Below are 17852 nucleotides of genomic sequence, written 5' to 3'. Positions count from 1 at the left end.
CATGTCCAGCAGCCCCACCTTGCCATGTTATCCTGGGGTTCTTGCAGTTGTGCGTGCTGCAGAGGACAAGAAGCCTTGCTCATGGTCATCAAAGAGCAGTGAAAAGCAATCCAAGTTTGAAGAGACATGTGAAGTCATAAAAGTTTTAAAAGTAACTGCGTGTGCCATGGAACTTTCTGAGAACTTAAAGTTCTTTAGTATGGATTTAAGGCAACTCACTGTAATTAAAGTTTTAAATGCTTAAGGAGCTTAACACAGCTGAGGAAACTTAATTGACCTAAGGTCCTAAAGACTGATCAGTTAAAGCAACTGAAGAGGACTCAACACTCACAACTTTGTCTCCTCTCTTCTTTACTCCCTTTTTAAAAAGAGGAACTGTGAATGATTTCCCCCCTCATTGGGCACCCTAACACCATGGTTACCATCCTACTTGCCCTCTTAGGATCCTCAGGATTCCATGACAGGGTCGCTTGCCTCAGTAGGACCCTCCTGGGGGCTGGTTTATTACAAATAATCCATGACAAATGTCCATCATCCCCTGTGCACGTAGTCCTTAAAATCCTACACCTTACAGTCTGTCAACATTGCACATACCACACTCCAGCATCTTTCACCACACCTGGGTTCTTTTTCAGTCCTCTCCTGTCTTTCTGCCAGGACAGCCATCCCAGCTCATCCAGATGGAGTGCAATGCCATTCTTGCCAACACAAACTCCCCCCAGCCTCTCTGCTGTCAGGTTATCCTCACTAGGGGAACATCCATCTTCCCCTGTTCCATTAGCCTCTCACATCCCAGACAGGCCATCATGTAGGTCCTTACTGTGGTCTCCTGGCTCTCAGCCCTCTCCAGCCCTCTAGTTCCCACACTCCAGCACTCCACTACTCACTTGCTATCAGTCTTCTTTGGCCCTTCTCTCCAATACAGAAGTCTTAAGCCCTTCTGCTTCTTCCCTGTTGTTTTCAGCCCTCTCCAGCCCCCAGTTCAGCTCTCCATTTGGAAGTCAGCAGAAACTCCTCTGCTGTCTTCAGCTCTTGTTCAGGACCGGCCCACAACATTTTGACACCTGAGGCAGGGAGCTCAAATGACACCCCATGCCCCCTCGCTTGCGCCAAAACTTTGAAAGGTCTCAATTCTGCCTTCTTCCTGTTCTACTCCTCTCATGGTACTGCTCTGCTACCTACCCAATACAGGAGAACTAACAACTTAAAATGCCTTGTTCAAAAATATTAAGTAACATATAACTTTCAAATGCCTGATCAGCAAATGTAACTTTTCTTGTCTGCATAGTAAACACTGGCATTTTTATCTGTTTGAATAATCAAAGTGGTGCTTTTGGTGCCTTCTTGGTTGCAAAGATTTGAACTGCTTCCTGCTAAAGGTCCAGAGTCTGGGCCAGCTCATGTTCTGTTGAGATGGTTGCAAGGCCGACCAGCCTCTCGTGTCATTGTGAACAATTCCTGTCATAGTATTATCCTCCATAATGGCAACTATGGCATCATCTATTTTCCCAATTTGGTGTTTGATAGGCTTTATCACCTCCACCTGACTTTCCCATCATGTGGCACTCAGTGGCTTCTGTGTCAGAGAGGACGTTCCCAGATGTTGCTTCAAATTTGCCATTGATGAGTTGATGCAGGGAAATTACATTAAAAACTTCAGCAGCCTCACTAGAAGCTGATGCTGCATCACTGACCACCAAGTTCAATGAATGGGAACTGCATGGGACAAAAAAAGCTTGAGGATTTAACTCTCAGATCCATGTCTGCACTCCTCTGTTCTTTCCTTTCATGTTGGCACCATTATCGTAGCCCTGATCTCTCATGTCAGCTATCACAATTCCCGTATCTTTTTAAGAAGTACATTTATCATACCAGTTCCTGTAGTATCATCAATGTCAATAAATTCTAGAAAATGCTCTCTGACAGTCACCATTGCAGGAACATTTTTACTATGTTCTTTTGTTGTTACAAAACACATCATCATTAAAGTCATTTGTTCCATATGCCTGATGTCAGGTGTGCAGTCCAGAATAACAGACCAATATCTTGTTGACTTCAGATCTGCCACAGTCTTCTGTTTGACTTTTGTTGCTAGTAACTGTATGATCTCATTTTGAATTGTTTTTCCAAGGTAGTGGTGTGTGTACATTTCTTGGGTGGTGACTCTTAGATGCTCCTGGAGTACAGCATCAAACTCAGCCATCAGCTCTACAGTTTTAAGGAAGTTTCCATCGTTTGGCACATACAGCTATTCTGAAGTGCCACGCAGTGCTAGGTTTTAGGTAGCAAGCATTCTCACAATGGCAATGAGCCTTGTCAGAACATTTGCCAGTAAAGAGACCGATGCAATCTTCTCTTGATGCTGATCAACTATGGTGGCCTTTAACCTTAATCTCATCTCAAGCTCTTTCCACCTATGGACTGCTCTCTGGTGATTTACTGCTTTCTCATGGCATGCCAGATTTCTAGCCTGATTTTTCCAGTCCTTTGTTCCTGTAGAATCCAATGTGGCTGGAACTTTAGACTGGATGAGTTTGCAACAAAAACAGTATGCAGCATTCTGGGTTTCTGAGTGCATAAGCCATGGCCTCTCCACTTTGTCACCATTGGGGATTTCATGCCAGTAATGTGTTGGATGCAAACTTCTATTTTCATTTTCTTTGGGGAACATGAATTTTTTCACTTGCTGTAGCCCATGCAGTACAAGGAAGTCCCTCAGGCAACTGCTCAAGTGGGTCCACAGTCCTGGATCATCTAGACTTAAGGAACTAAACTCAGCAGCAGCTGTTTCTTGCGCCTCAACCACACTCTTCTCTCATCTACACTTTTCTTCAGGAATGTGTATGGTTACATCCATTTGAGATGGAGATTTGGATGCTGCAGTCACTGCCAGGTCATCTGCACTCTGACTGGAAGATCAGGTATCTCCTCATCACTCACATCGTCACTGGGGCCAGAAGGTCAATCATGAACATTTGTGTCTATGTATCTCAGGAGAGCTCCTTCCTGCTTAGACAAAAAAGCTCCCTTTGCTTTCTTTCTTTTTCTGAATGCTGCCCCAGAGGGACATTTTCTTCTTTCACTCATGACTGCTGTTCTGTGCTAGCTATAGTGGCTCTCAACACTCAATTGAAGGAGACAAATAAGCAGGCTGGTAGCAAGGCCTGAGTGAGGGAAGATATCAGCGTCTTAAGGGCCTAACTGGCTCCTACTACTTCAGTTAACTGCCTGTTCTCCTCAAGTGGGTTCAGGAAAGCAGCAGGAAACAGGAAGCTCCCTGAGAAGCTGGTGTTAATCAGTGAAGGCTCCTGGGGGTGCTAGAGAGGTACATAAGAGGCTCCTCCTCCTCTCTCTCCCTGCAGCTCCCTGTTATTCCCTCTCACCTTTTCTCCTGCCTGCCTGTTATGTCTCTTGTGCCCTCCTTCGTCCAGCACAGCACTCCACCATCTCTCTGCATCTAGAGCAGAGAGAATACATATGCACCAGCAGCAGACACAGTTTTCCACACTCTGGGTCCTAATGGCACTCCCCCACAGTCTGGCACCTGAGGTGGCCGCCTCAGTTCACCTCACGATAAGGCCAGCCCTGCTCTTGTTAGCTTAGGAAGCAGAGCTGACAAGCCTCTTCAGCTTTCTCCAGGAATTTCCTACATCTTCCTTCTCTCTAGTCCTGTACTGACTCATGTGCTGTCCTGGCCAAATTGGGAGCACCTGTTCTGGAACAGGGATGCTGGTCCAGCTTCATTTAAAGGGGTCAGTCACCCTGTGACAGGAACGTAAATACAAAAAACTAACTTTCATCCAATATTACAACTGAGAAATCAAGCACACAGAGACGGAAGTTTGAAAGCAAAGATATTTACTATGTTGTGGATGTGTAACATTTTCTCATCCTATTTTACTTTGTTGAAAGGCAATCTTAATCTCCGCAAAGGACTTTGAAAAATTGCAGATGGTTCAGACAAGAAGCACCAGAGTTATGTGAGACCTTACAATAGGAGACTTAAGGAGCTCAATTTATTTAGTATAATAAAGAGAAGGACAAGAGGGATCTTGTTCAGGCTTAAGTATCTTCCTGGTGAGAAGATTCCTGACACTAGGGGACTTTTAATCTAGCAGACAAATGTCTGAAAAGATCCAATGGATGGAAGTTGAGGTTAGATAAATTCAAATTGAAATATTAGACACAGATTCTTAACTGCGAGTGTAATTAATCACTGGAACAGCTTATCAAGGGAACTGGTAAATTCATCATTGCTTGAAGTCTTTAAGTGGAGATTGGATATATTTCTAAAAGATACGTTCTAATTCAGAGACAGAATATTGGACTTATGTAGCAGGGAAGAATAATTTCGAGTGCAGAAATGATTGGGTGAAATTCGATAGCGTGTGTTATACAGGAAGTCAGACTAGATAATGGTCTCTTCTGGCCTTAAACTCTGATTCTTTGTTAATATTTTAAAATACATTTAATGAAATATACAGAGCGTTTAACATGGACAAGTTTTATGCTGCAGGATAAATTTTAATCTGAATTTCTTTCCTTTGGATACTCCCTTTCTCAGCCTCCACACTGTATTAATGAATATATACATTTTACTTATATAATACACACAAAAAGTGGGTTAAAAGAACAGTTTGCAAAGTCAAGCACTCAGAAGTTAGGAAATGCCAGAATTCAGTCTGCCTGTACAACCTTAATTCATCCTGCGCTGGTGCATATGCACTAAGATACAATCTTTAATTATATGATCATATACAATTTCTTCCCCTCCCCAGGCTTCCATTCCCACATAAACATTCCCATTCCCAGGGTCTCTGCCCAGCCAATACCACTTCCCCCATCCTGGCTCCTCATCCAACCTGGCATCCAGTCATTCTCCCCACATCCCCAGCTCCTGGTCTCCCTCCTCAGGTTGTTCATCCAATCCTATTTTCCTACTTCTACCCTCAAACTGACTTTGGCTCCCATTCTTCTTGCTCCACCAATCACTGTGCATATGATGCATGTGCAGTCTGGTCAGCAGTAGGAGCTGTGAGGGGATGGAGCGTGCTCAGTGAGGATGGAATTTTTGGAACTTTTTAACTGCTAAATTCTAAATTATTATTGAGCATATATGAGCTGAGTTTTTTCAAAGGCTTATAGCTTGGCCATGTTTGAGCAGATTTTCACAGGAGCAGCAAAAGACACATCTCTGAACAAACACCATCCTTCTGTCAGATTCCAAGCCACTGATCAAAACATAAGTGTACTACAGCTTTCCAAAGAAAAAAGTTCCCAGAATTTTTTTAAATAGCAAAACTATGTACTTTTCTCTAGTCTTGTTCTTGGAAATGGATGAAACTTTCCAGAAACCTTCAGTTTGAGGTAAACAGCTGGCATGGAAAATTTCAACCCAAATTGTTAGCATTTCACAAAGTTATAAGCAACTTACAACAAGGCCTTATAATAGAAAGTGTTGGGCAGTCTTAGCAATAGATGGTGCTACCATCCCTGCCTATAATATATTTGCCTCTCTATAGGGAAAAGGGTGTATTCATGGGTGAACAAGATGCTTTGCAATTCACTGTTTAATGGCTAGTTTTTCAGGTGAGACCTGCAGGATTCCTGTGCAATATTCTTTTCAAACTATTCTGGGGATACATTGTGCTTTAGTGCAGAGAGAGGGCAACCGTTGGAAAGAAACTTCCATCTCCTTTGTGCTTCTGCACAAGTGTCAGGGACAATCACAATTCCTATGATTGGGAATCATGAGGACTGCATGCTCCACGCTTGCCCAGAGATACACATCACCCTAAACTGGGAAGGAAGGAGGCCAGACCTTGGCCCTGTTGTCTCTACATCAGCCCATGGTGAACCAGGGGAATAGACTGAACCATCCAATATAATAATGCAAAATGCACATATCATTTGCCCTAGGGAGCTTTAGGGATGGATTCCTGGCAGGGGATGATTCAGCAGAGTCCCTTGAGGAACAATCCTTTGCTGAGCCCTTCCGTGATGGCATGGTTGTGCATGGCTCCCAATTCAAGGCAGTGCTAAATGGCATAATCCTGTGTATTAATGTACTTCCTAACAAAGTAGGTTTCCTTATGACTACAACACCAGCAAGAACAGTTTTGGACCTTTGTGCTTTGAAATGAAAGAAAGACTTTGTACCTTTTCATTCAGAGCAGCTAGCAGGAGTGCTCAGTAAAGACAGCTCCAGATTCATTTTAAAAAACCCAGTGATCTCTAGCTTTTGGAAGTCTCCAAATCTAAGATTACCTTCTTTTACTGCAGCATAGGCATACACAAAAAGAAAGCTCTGGCACAAAATGTAGATGTCAGAAGATCTCTGATGATAGATATTAAAATAGCACAGCCAACGTGGAGAGCTTCATTTGGTCTGCCAAACAGGAAGTTGTTATGAGAGTGATTGATAATTAGGGAGAAATTGCATTGTAACTTTTGATCAATTGCTCATTTGTTATCTGTCTATATCTGTGTGTCTTACCTTTCAAATTGTAATCTTTCAGGGCAGGAAACTATCTTCCACTCTGTACAGTGTCTAGCACAATGGGCCCTGATCTTGCTTGGAGTCCTGAGACACTACTGTGATAAACATACTATTAATATCATGTTATAAAAAGATGAGGGTGGAAAATGTCTTTAAGCTCTGGATCCATTTTCACTGCAGATGAGTAAATCTGGAGAAACGCCTTTGAAGTCAATGGAGTTATAAAGGTTTGACCCAGAGAAGAATTTGGCTCTGCACCTTCACACGGGGAATGTGCGCATTTAAGAAACATATAAAGCTAAATGTCTACAGTCACCTTCTGAAATCAGAGCACATTCCACCAGACAGAGAGATGAGCTTCGTAGGCAGAGAATTTCTGTGCTCTGTGGCCCTAAGTCTGAAGTAATTTACTACATCTTTGGAAGGCATGCTGGCAAGATGACAGAGTGGGTAGAGCTAAGTCACATGAGCAAGTGATTCTTCAGATCTGCCTACTGCCTAATAGAGAAATAGAAAAGGCCATTTGAAGATAGTTGGACTTAGTAAAATTCAAGGAGAATAAATGATCAGATAAGAAGATATTTTTCTTTTTCTCCCAAGGATGCGAATTGTAACACAGATGTTTACAATGATGTTTCTGCTTGTCAGATCCTTGCTATTACTTAAATAGCATTTTTATAAACTCCATTGTAGGCACTCCCTAAGCATGTCTTTGTTTACCCAATAATCTGTAACAGCTCCGTAGGTAAATATGTAATTCAGAAATATGTAAAATACACTCAGTTCTACTAATCAAGGAAATAAATAAGAAAGGAGTTAATAAATCACAGAGTTGTGACTCCATAGACCATAGTGATACCTCATGAGTTTCTGAAGTGCATTGTGAGAAGGTCCACAAAGAGAATTTTTAGTTTATTGATTGATTGCTTGGCAAGCAATAATGCCTCCATCAGATTCGAGAACCTGACTAAATTGTATCAGCCCAATCAACAGTGACAACTGCTTCATGAAATAATATTATGTTAAGAGAACTTGCAAGCCCCACATGGAAAATGTTTAGTTTGCTGGTTATTGCTCCAGTAGTCTTGTGATGGTCTGTTGGGTCAGCGCTCCAGCAACTAGACTCATCTGTCCCTAGTGACATTTTGGATTAAATAATAAACACATTCCCAAATGAAAATAGCTCCTGTTGCTTTATATACGTACTCTCCATATGGCAAAAGTTAATTTCTGAACTGACAATATGCCATTGTGGAAATTAAGGGAAAAGTGCCCAGTGCTGTTTGTTGTTTTAATTCCAGTGTTCCTTCCTCAGAAGGAATGCCAGCTGAAGTCAATGGGGATTTATGTGTGGCAGAACTGCAACAATGGGCCATGTTGGTTCTTTTTCTGGTTTTCCAGTATGTGTGGTAAAAACAATTGTTTGTTTCTGTGTCAAGTTTCAGCCAAGAGCAAAGTTTTACTGCTGAGTTATGAGACCTATAAATAAGGCAATATCACGTGAAGTCAGAAAGACACTTCATTTTTATGGTTTAAATTGCCTTCCTATTCTATATTTGTGTATACATATGAAGAAAGAGAGAGGGATTGCTTGGCCTCTAATGAAAGCCCTTTCCTGTAAAACAAAATTGATTGGTAATTGTGTGAAATAAAATAGATGTATATTGAAGGGCATATGAAAGCTGCCAGATAGAAAATTTGAACCTGAGTTTTCATTCTGCAGAACCTGTGGTCATGGAAACTACCCCATATGCTGCCCAGACATACCTGACACTGTATCTCAGACTGTATCTGTACAAGGAGCCCGTATCGTGGTAAGAAGGATATTCAGTTTCCTTGCTCTTCAAAAGGACTCACTCATTTTGCCATCTCCTTAGAACAGATTGTGCTGTAGGCACTGTCAGGTGCATTAGAGGAGTACAGAGCAGCTGGAACCAGACAGAATTCTTCCTATAGATTCCCCGGCAGTTCACAACCACTCACACCCTTGGAGATGGTGCAGCATGCTCCCAAACCTTAGCATGCCCTTTGATTTCCCTTTTTAATCATTTTGTATGCCCAGGGGCCTCCGAAGGGAGCATTCCTGTGCTCTCCAATGGAATCTGACCAGCCCCTATGCTCTTTTTGCTCTACCCCCAAGACTCTGGTCCTTCATCATTTTGTTGTCATTTAACGGTATACAACTATAGTAGAATCACATCTTGGCAGTTGGAGGAAGCCAATTCATGGGACAGTGAAGGGAAGGGGGATGCTGATATAAGAGGATGGGATGGAAGGAGGGATCTTGCCACCGGGAGGAGGAATCTGCCACCAGGGGAAGGGGAGGTAGGAGAGAAATGCACATTGGGAAGGAGCTGCAAAAGGAACATTGCAAACTTAAACCGGTCAGCCTCCACCACTGGGGGTTTTCCTAATTCGTACTGTTTGATGCCAAACCAAAGACAAATGAAAGTAGCTCATTTCAGCTCTGTTCTGGAGATTCTTTGAGCTAAGTTAGTGTCCTGGCTTCAGAATGAGAAAACAGAAAGATTGGAGGGCTTGGGAAATTGGTAACAAGATCTGGCATCTTTTACCTTTATTTTAGGTCACTGGTTCAAAGCTGGCTGCTGTTGCTAGAGAAGGGAAGTTACCACCATCATCTATGTGGCTGCTGGCTGAACTGCCCACTGACATGTGAAGTGACTTGTAGGTTTCACACTAGTACCTAGCTGTGCATATAAAAGAAAACAATATCAGCAATATCAACACAGTGGCTTTCAGCATAGACCCCAAGTAGCCAGGAGAATTAATTATATTCATGCCCTAAGAGGCGATTCCTCCAGGGCAGTTCTGCTGTGCTGGACATGCTCTACAGCTAGAGGATTTGCACTTTGGTTTTATCAGTCTAGCGCATTTCACAAGCACTTAAATGTACTTAAAATGGATTTTTATGTATTTTCATTTAAAGTAAATCTTTAAAATAGTTGGCTTTCTGCCAGTGGAGGCTTTTTCCTCATCTGATCAATGACACTATGTCCTCTGTCAATTTCTTGCCATCTTTTCCCGTCTCTTTTAATTCTATTCTTGCTGATTTCAAACATAGGTATCATCTGTTACTTGGGAATAGCTCCCTTCCCCACATAATGACTTCAGGGCCATACCTGAGGCTTGGTCACTGGACACTTCCTGATAATGTCACTAGTAATCCTGTTTCTGTATCTGACCATAAGGAGAGACAATCCAAAGAATTCAGCTGGCTTGAAGAAAGGAAAGGAAGGTTGCAACCAACCTTCTTCAGCTCACTTGTTTTAAGATGGTCACTGCATCAGGATTAAACTCTGTGGCAGCCAAGTTACAAACTTTGTGGCCCTTTTGTAGGCAACAGGCAAAGTTATGGCTGAAGACAGCCTTAATTTTCAAAACAAATGTGGAATATATATAATTCATTATTATTACATGCCACATTTTCCTAAACAATAAATATGTCACACTTACAGTGCTTTTCATCCATAGACCTCAAAGAGCTTTACGAAGATGGGTATCATTATCTCTATTGCACAAACAGAGAAACAGAAGCACAGAAAGGTGAAATGACTTGTCCAAAACTATACAGCCCAAGCCTCTTGACTCCAAATCCTATAGCCTTCCTGGTAGGCCATGCTGCCTTCCTGTTAAGAACTGGGGCCAAGCTTCAAAAACCTTCAGAAAAAACCCAACCCCACTGTAGCCAAAAGAAATTTGCAACTGACTTTTACGGGACCAGGATTTTCCCTACTAAGCATTCTTTATTGTCTGAATTCCCTACATGAGTGGTGCATTAATATCTATATGTATAATCTATAATTTAATTGTATTTATTGTGTGGCAAAGTTTTCTAACTGCCATTGCCAGTTCTTATCTTCATCAGATAAAGGTTACATTATTCAGACATTGAACTGGAGGAATGATTGATGGATTTTGAACGGAAAGGTTCCCTAGAAGGCAATGTGGGTTTGTTTTCCCTGTGACAAGCATAATTTAGCTAAAAGAATATATATCCCACTTAGCCTGTTCGTGCCTGACCACCATAAGTACCATAATGTCATTTAATACTGGCTCATCCATTAAGAGAACATCTTAAAGAACTGATTTTGTCAAATAAAAACAGAAATGGGTCTTCTTTACCTCAGCTGGAAATCACTTTAATGGGGCTATCTCAAATATCCTAGACCTTACCCTTACATGTAATTTATCATTGTTATAATCGGATGAGGAAAATTCTCCATGCTCCAATTATCTTCTTGTTTTAAAATCCTATAAGCCCTAAAATAGAAAAAGTCACACTACCTTCAGCAATGCAACAAATAAACCCAATGTTTTCCCCTATAGAAAAAGCTAACAAACATTCTTAACAAGAGTTTTATGCACATAGGGTCAGTACCTCAGGGTGCTCTAAATTGGGTGCAACTGCAGCAGCTCTCAAGTGATTGCTGGAGCACAGTAGTAATCTGCTTAAACTCCGCCTCAGCTAGGCTCCTAGCTATGGCTTCTGTGTTGGGGCCTGTGAGGCGGGTGGTATCGGGCAGTTTTGCCAGTTCTGGGGACACAGGTGCTGACTTTTGTTTTTGCCAATTGGTGCTCCACCCCCACTCTACTCTGAGGCCAGTCTAAATTTGCTTGCTCCTAATCACCACGACCACAATAATGAGCAATATTTTACTTATTAAAAAAAGAGTACTTGTCCTAGGTGACTGGGCATGTGGACATGCAAGTCTGTCAACAAACAAGCAAGCAAAAAATAGCAATCTCCTACAAAAATTCTAAATACAAGTTCTTGACAGGTTTCCTCTTCAAAACTTACTCTTAATTAATTATCAAAGTTCAAAACTATAGCAAGAAAGTCTGGTCTTCACCTACTATGGCCACCCGTATGCAGTACTAATAATGGACGGAAGGCAATATGGATGGTCCTGAGAGAACTTGTGTCATTGTAAGAGCTGGCAATTTTAAACAATATTTTTTTATTTATTTAAAGATCTTTTTAAAAATGATTGTTTAACATTATGATACCATGACATGAGTTTAGCAAGATGATCAACATGGTTTGGAGTGCTAACAGTGTGGGAGTTTATTGTTGTAGTTAAGAGGCCACTGATAAGCATTTAAAAGTTCTAGCTTTGGGGGCCAGGATAAGAAGGATTTCAAATTCCTGATCAGCTGCCAGAAATATTCAGGTCCTTTTCAGAGAGACCCCGAAGAGAATGCAAGGTGCCCACTTCCAAACACATCATATGTGAGAACTTTTATTAGGTGTTATAAGGAGTACAGGGTGGCAGTGACGTTAGGGGAGTGTCACATTGCTCTGCAGTATGAAAAGCGAGTCACTTGCTGGGACTGTCTCTGCATGTCTTTCTGAATTAGTTCCCTGTCATTTCTAGGCATTGGACATTGGTGCACCTTGGCCCCTTCTATTCTCTGCCTGTGACACATAATAGTTTAGCCTCCTGTGAGCTGTAATGCTTAAGTCTGATGTGGGTTGTTGGGTCTAGTGTGCAGGTGGTGAGGGTGGTAGATCAGATGATCTAGTGGTCCCTTCTGGCCTTAAGCTCTATGACTTTATGAAATTAAATCAGAGATAAATGCACTAATTAAGGCTGCAATACTGCTTCAGTATCCACTGGCACAGACCCCTGTAGCCACGTACAGGAACACCACACAGGCACATAGGGCTTGTGGTAGTGGATTCCAGGGCAGAATTGGGTCCCATTGATGTGATGCTTTTGTGGTGTTGAGTGACACCTGAAATCTGCTCAGAACTCCAAAGACCCCCAGATGTGAATGGGAATTTAAGATATTCAGCACCTCCCTGGATGGGAGCCAGAGCTAGAAAATGAAACATACATTGGCAGCTGGACTGTAATAACAAGCGCCTTCATGCTACACTGTTCCACTCACCTTTTCTCCCTTGTCCATGACAAGACCAGGGATAGGTAGTGGTGGCTTGGGGCTCTGGGGTTTGCATGTGCTGGGATCAACTAAATTCAGGTGCATCGATGTTGTTGCTGTGGATTTGCATTAAACTTGGGGAACTGACTGGTCTGTATTTTAGTATATTTGTAAAAAGTTGTCAAAGGCATCCCCTTCTAAAAGTTGGTATAAATAAAAATAAACAAACACATCCCCTGTTTGACAGAATGGATATATTTTAGTAATTTTTACATATTTTATATTACAAGATGGCAAATGGTCTTTCACTGGAAAAATCAAATGGAAAAAGAAAAAGGAAACTAAAAGATGTTTAAGTCCCAGAGTGAGCATCTCAAGTAAAAATTGAAAGCAGATGTCTGAGAGAATTCCACAGGGATCCAGACTACCTGCAAATTTATCTGAAAATAACTGTTGGTGATCTATATGTGGTGGGCAGCAGATTAATCCATTGACTAACAGATAATTGAGAGTTATCTTTCCAGATTTGCATTAAAAGTTTCACAGAAATTGTGAGAAATATGTCAATGAGTTTCTTAATACACTAATCAGTGGAATAATCAGACCGATATGAATCACTAAAGATAGATGTAATGTACCTGTAATTCAATATGTAAATCAGAGTAACAGCCTGCCAATAACTGAGCTGAAAAGGTTTGACTTAAGGAGGCTAGAGGAGAATGACAGGCCTTCAAATGTTTGAGCTTCTTTTGCTAAAAGTCATTTGGACTGTATGGAGGACAGCATATAGTGGAGCCCAGACTGGAGACTCACTCACCACTTTTTGTTTGGATTTTAAGATGCAGCTTTAATGATTGTGAGGTGCTCAGGTGCTACAGTGTTTGATCTCCAGGGAAATCCTATACATACATAAATACAGTTTGCTTTCTAAATATGGAACAGAAAATCAGGCATCTGAGAGGGATATTGGTAAATAATTTGTCAGTTTTGGTTTCTGTATGGATAGTACCGGCAAAGAAAATTATAATGTAGGAGCTATTTCTGTGGTAATATCAGAGTCTTTGCGAGGAAGGAAAGTATGACATTCACAAGCAGGAAGAGACCCCACACTGAAGTTCTATGTATTAAAAAATGTAGGTAGCGGGGTGATTTTTTTCTTAACTGTGACCATAATTAATATGTTTTATGTATTATGTTATGTAAAGTATTGATTATAATGGTCTCATCAAGTATCCCAGTTTTATCATTTGTTTTAATTGATTTTAAATTGTAGGTTCAGTCCTGGAACTGTTGGAGAAGGAATTGTGGAGTCAACCTTCAGCTTCACTCCTCTCACTCAGCTCCACTCTTACAATGTGAAGGGAGCAGAAGCAGCCAGATCTCCCTTACTAAGGATTTCTTCAGCCCTGGTGAGTCCCAGCCAGCAGAGAGACAGCATAGTCAGCTCCTGTGTCTTCTCCCATGGCTATTGCCAGTGAAGGGTGCCTCTTGGGATTAGGAAAGGTGTGCTGGAATGATGGTCAGAGTGTGCTGTGCTCCAGCAATCCCTAACTGGAAGATGGGCTATCTAGGGCCAGGACTGGGACCAGCATAGAACCAGCCGCAGAATCAAGAAGCTGCGGCTAGTTCCCTTCTGACTTCCCTTCTCAGCTTCATTCTTGGAAGTTGGACACTGTTAAGAATTTGGGCTAGAGTCTGTTAAGCATCTAATAAGAGACCAAGGTAATTAGTATCCCAAGCTCAATGTAGTTTAAGATGCTTCCCAACCCCCGAATAGCATCAGTGCTACAAGTGGACTCACAACCAAGTTCACAGCAAGGACAAACAGCAAAAGGAAGAGGCCATTTCAGAAGCTGAAAGGGACTATATCCAGATGGTTAAAAGGAACAAAATATCCTTCCATTTTTGGAACTAAATTCATAACACATTTCTAGCCAGCATTGCCACAACCTTGACTATTATCATGAGTTGTAATGGTCACAGTGGCAAAGTACAAAATAGTAGGAAGCCAGAAAAGCATTGTGATTACATGATTACCCAATCTCTTTAAGTCTCCAATTATACTGGAAAATGCCAGTTACCTTTGATTTCCTATCTTCTGTCATGTATGTATGCCTCAGCTGGTTGTTTAAAGGTTATGTTACTATGTGGCAATAAGAGATGTCCCAAGTCTGAGACACTGTGTCATTATAGCAACCTTTTGTACAGTGGCTATAACTGCACACTCACATTAAAGTAGAATCAATAACTGGACTCTTGGGAAGTTCAGACTTAATTGGTGCAAAAAAACCCACACAAAAATGCTCTCTCTTGTTCACCTCGATCCAGCAATGTGCCAAGGAGTCTGGGCCCGATTCAGCAAAGCACTTAAACACATGCTTAACTTTGACATCATTGGCATGTGTTTAAGAGCTTTGAGGTTCGGGGTCAGAGTGCATAGCATTGTGCAGGACCAAACCCCTAGGCATTTCTAATGCCTACATCACCACAACTCCCAAGTATCTAGGTGTCTTCTTATAAGAAAAAAATACCACATTAATTTGATCCATAAAGGACCCTGGCCTTAGAATTTCCTAGGTTTCACTGCAGTTATGGGAGGTTTTATTTTCCTTTTGGGAAAAAAAAAGCAAGTCTTTCAACACATATTCTTATTGCGAAGAGGTCAAACTGTTGGCAAATATGGGACAAGGCAATAGCTTCATAGGACTGAATGTTAAAAAGATAGAGAGACACTGAAGGAAAAATACAGCTCTTTGTCCCAGATCCAGCCGATTCATTTCCCAACCCTGCTGGGATCCATAATATCCTCTATAGATGTATTGTAGTGGGTGTAAGAGTCCAAGGGAAGTTTCCTGTCACAAGACAGTGGCCTTCACAATATATTCCCTCTTCTTGATACCTAGGAGCTTTATTTTCCTTTCAAATTATATTTGCATATTCTATTTAGGAACATCAGAATTGCCAGACTGGAACAGACCTGTGCAGTGCATTTAGTCCAGTATCCTGTCTGCCATTGGCCAGTACACGATGCTTCAGAGGAAAGTGCAAGAAATGCTGCAGAAGGCAATGTTTTAACATGAAGATCAGAGCCTTGGCTTGTGGCCAGGTATGAAAGACGAGCCACTGGCGCTCAGTTGTTTCAAATAAGGTTGCCACATAATAATAGATATAAAAAGTATGCCTCTCTTTAGTGCTCAGCTCAAGTAGGTCTTTGGCATTCCATTGATAAAGCTGGGATTCCAGACTGGATTCTGCTCTGTTGCACCAGTGAGACTTTCCCTCTAGAGATTGCTGCCTAAGCACCATATTTAAAGGTAGGTATTTGTATTGGGAGAAGCTGAGAGAAAAGGTTGAAGCTACCTTAAATGGTCTCTTGGGTAATTGAGCCATTCTCTGAATCAGAAGCATGAGGCCTCTTTACATATGGCTTTTATTTTTATTTTTTTAAAAGTCTTAAAATTTTTTTGAAAGCTAGTTGTCTCGATTTGGAAAGTATTCACATTTGTCCTTAACTGATATGAGATTTAGAAATCTCTCCTCTAAAGACAAGTCCCTTAAAATCTTATTATAGATTGATAATAGGTTGGCCTGTGTTGCGTACTTACAATCATTCATTTGTGCATCAGAGGGATATTATAGGAAAATGCATGCCTGAGAAAACTGTTGGACCATAGAAAATACCTGAGGTAATACAGGTGAGCAATGTAAAGAGGAAGTGTGATGGATTGGATCTCAGAAACCCCCTTGGGGCTACCAACTGATGTGACAAGACTACTTCTGCCCCTGCTTTCCTGCCTTGGCAGCTTAGGACTTCAGTGCCCTGCCTGGTTTGAGCCAGACCTGCTAGCCTGCTGCAAACCCAGACCCAGGGTCTGAACTATGTCCCCTAACAGCTGCAGACTTAACTGAAAGCAGCTTATGGAAGTGTTCTCGTCTTTAACACTCAGATGCCCAACTCCCAATGGGATCCAAACCCCAAATAAATCCTTTTTACCCCATATAAAGCTTATACAGGGTAAACTCACAAATTGTTCACCCTCTATAACACTGATAGAGAGAGATGCAGAGCTGTTTGCCCCCCCCCCCCGATTAATACATACTCTGAGTTAGTTAATAAGTAAAAAGTGATTTTATTAAATACAGAAAGTAGGATTTAAGTGGTTCCAAGTAGTAACAGACAGAACAAAGTGAATTACCAAGTGAAATAAAATAAAACCACCTGATACAGTAATACAGCTGAGTACAGATAAAATCTTACCCTGAAAGATGTTTCAATAAGTCTCTTTCATAGACTGGACGCCTTCCTAGTCTGGGCACAATCCTTTCCCCTGGCACAGCCCTTGTTCCAGCTCAGGTGGTAGGTAGGGGATTCCTCATGATGGCTACCCCCTTTGTTCTGTTCCACTCACTTATATATCTTTTGCATAAGGTGGGAATCCTTTGTCCATCTGAGTCTCCCCCCTTCTCAATGGAATAGGTTAAAGATGTATTCCAGTTCAGGTGACATGATCACGTCACTGCAAGACTTCATTACCCACTTGCCAGCACACACATATACAGGAAGACTTACAGGTAAAACACAGCCATCTGCAGTCAATTGTCCTGGTTAATGGGAGTCATCAAGATTCCAAACCACCATTAATGGCCCACACTTTGCATAATTACAATAGGCCCTCAGAGTTATATTTCATATTTCTAGTTTCAGATATAAGATTGGTACATTTGTACAAATAGGATGATCACACTCAGTAGATTATAAGCTTTGTAATGATACCTTGCAAGAGACCTTTTGCATGAAGCATATTCCAGTTACATTAGCATATGTTCATAAAATCATACAGAGTGCAACATCACAGGAAGCAGCAAAGATATCAGGCTCAGTGCCTTAAAGGTGTTTGGCTGTTGCTTTGGTCAGCATAACAACACCTAATCCCTGGGTGTTCTGCTGCCAACCACAGGAATTTTGTGCCTGGCACCCAGGTTTCCAATACAATCAGCGCTTGGGGAGAGTTGAGCACCTTAGAAAGGGATGTACAGAAGCCAGCTAGCTGAGCAGAGAACCACCTAAGTTAGCTAGGAATGAAATGCTGACAAGAGGGGATCAAGCATCTGGGGATATGTCTATACTGCAATTAAACACTCGTGGCTGGCCCAGACCAGCTGACTTGGGCTTGGGCTGTAGGGCTGTTTAATTGCAATATAGACTTCTGGGCTTGGCTGTAGTCCAGGCTCTAGGAACCTGTGAGGTGGGAGGGTCTCAGAGCTCAGGCTGCAAAGCAGTTGAGCCTAGAAGTCTACCCTTCCCTTAAACTGCAGCCCAGCCTGAACCCCACAAGCCTGAGTCAGCTGGCAGTTTTTAAATGCAGTGTAGATATACCTTAAATGGTTGACCTGAGTGCCTGGCTGACAGGCCAAAGAAAGGTGCCTCTCTTCACTCTGCAGCCTCAGC

Source organism: Gopherus evgoodei, chromosome 9, assembly GCF_007399415.2.
Source record: "Gopherus evgoodei ecotype Sinaloan lineage chromosome 9, rGopEvg1_v1.p, whole genome shotgun sequence".
NCBI lineage: Eukaryota > Metazoa > Chordata > Testudines > Testudinidae > Gopherus > Gopherus evgoodei.
This window is presented reverse-complemented; position numbering follows the sequence as displayed.